Source organism: Arachis duranensis, chromosome 6, assembly GCF_000817695.3.
Source record: "Arachis duranensis cultivar V14167 chromosome 6, aradu.V14167.gnm2.J7QH, whole genome shotgun sequence".
In the NCBI taxonomy this organism is placed as follows: domain Eukaryota; kingdom Viridiplantae; phylum Streptophyta; class Magnoliopsida; order Fabales; family Fabaceae; genus Arachis; species Arachis duranensis.
Window position 1 is genome coordinate 52,472,104 of NC_029777.3, and position 2,161 is coordinate 52,474,264.

A 2,161-nucleotide genomic window follows, 5' to 3' on the forward strand; every position below is an offset into this window, starting at 1 on the left:
TCTGAATTCGCTTAACTAGAACATTCTTCTAATTAAAGTTGCTTGATCAATCAATCCTTGTGGGATTCGACCTCACTCTATTGTGAGTTTTACTTGACGACAAATTCGGTACACTTGTCGAAGGAAATTTGTTGAGAGACAGTTTCCACCTGCATCAAGTTTATGGCGCCGTTGCGGGGGAATGATTGTGTATCAACAATGATTAAAATAGGAGATCACTAGATTGAGCATTTTTGTTTTGTTGATTTAATTTTCTGTTTGAGTAATTTACTTTCTGTTTTAGTTAACTTCTCCCCTTCCCCCTCTACTCTTTCGTGTTCTTTGTTATTTACCATTCAGTTTTCTAACCCACTAACTGTTTGATATATTGCATCACTTACAACTAACAGTAATTCTGACAGCAATACTATCTGCACATATTGTTACTTGCTTGTACTTGTTGGTTGTATGGCAGGGAGAAGAAGCGGGGCTTCAACTTCCTTCGATTCTGAACCAGAGAGGACCCTCCTTAGATTAAGGAGGGAAGCAAGAGAAAAACGTGCAATCGGTGCTGAAGAGGAGGAGGAACACTTTGAACTAAACATGGAAGGCAACATGGAAAACTAACATGAAGAAGAGGCTAATAACCATAGGGGAGGAGGTAGAGCAAATCATGCTGGGGAGGATAGAAGAGTGTTAGGCTCTTACATCAATCCAAACCCCGGCAACTGTGGAAGTAGCATTCAGAAGCCCACCATACATGCCAACAATTTCGAGCTAAAACCTCAGCTCATTACTCTTGTGCAGAATAATTGCTCATTTGGAGGAGGTACTCAAGAAGACCCTAATCAACACTTGACCACCTTCTTGAGGATTTGTGACACAGTGAAGTCCAATGGAGTCCACCCGGATGTCTATAGGCTGCTCTTGTTCCCTTTTTCACTCAGGGACAAGGCATCTAAATGGCTTGAATCCTTCCCAAAAGAAAGCCTGACAAATTGGGAGGAGGTAGTGAATAAGTTTTTGGCAAGGTTTTACCCCCCTCAAAGGATCAATAGGCTGAGAACTGAAGTGCAGACGTTCAGACAGCAAGATGGGGAGACACTTTATGAAGCTTGGGAAAGGTTCAAAGACCTAACAAGGAGGTGTCCACCAAATATGTTCAATGAATGGGTGTAGTTGCACATCTTCTATGAAGGCTTGTCATATGAATCAAAGAAGGCAGTAGACCATTCCTCCGGAGGATCATTGAACAAGAAGAAGACCATTGAAGAAGCCATAGATGTAATTGAGACTGTAGCTGAGAATGACTACTTCTATGCTTCCGAAAGAGGGAACACTAGAGGAGTGATAGAGCTAAACAATGTAGATGCTCTGCTGGCTCAGAACAAGCTCATTACCAAGCAGCTAGCTGACCTCACCAAGAAGATGGATAGGAACCAAGTGGCAGCAATCACCACCTCCTCAACAACCCAAGAAGGAGTTGAAGAAAAAGCAGAGGGTAACCTTGAGCAAGCCAACTACATTGGGAATTCACCTAGACAGAACCATGATCCATACTCCAAGACATACAACCTTGGATGGAGGAACCACCCAAACTTTGGGTGGGGGAATCAGCAAGATCAAAGCCAAGACCAGAGACGTTACAACTCCAACAACAACGCAGCTCATCAACAATTCACACAGAGGACATATCAACACCCCCACAACAACACTTCTCCACACCCATATCAAAACCAAAACAACACCTCTACTCCCAATCGACCATCATTTGATGACAAGCTCTCTAAGATTGAAACCTTACTTGAAGGAATATGCCAAGAGATTTAAGAAAACAAGGTGTTCAAAGAGGAGGTGCGAGCCAATATTAAGAACCAGAGAGAGACCATCAAGAAGCTGGAATTCCAAGTGGGATGCTTAGCTGAGAAGATTCCTAAACCTACTGATGGCTTCCCAAGTGACACGGAGAAAAACCCAAGAGGCGAAGCAAAAAAAGTAAGATGGGAAGATTGCAAAATGGTCACTACAAGTGGTCAAGAGGCTAAAGACAAGCAAAGCAAACTCTCCAAACAGCCTGAAGACAACTCAACAGAGGAGGAGGATAGAGATCACCAAGAACCAGAAATCTCACAACAAGAGTTGCTTAAGCTCTATGCACCATTTCCCCAACTGCTCAATGGTG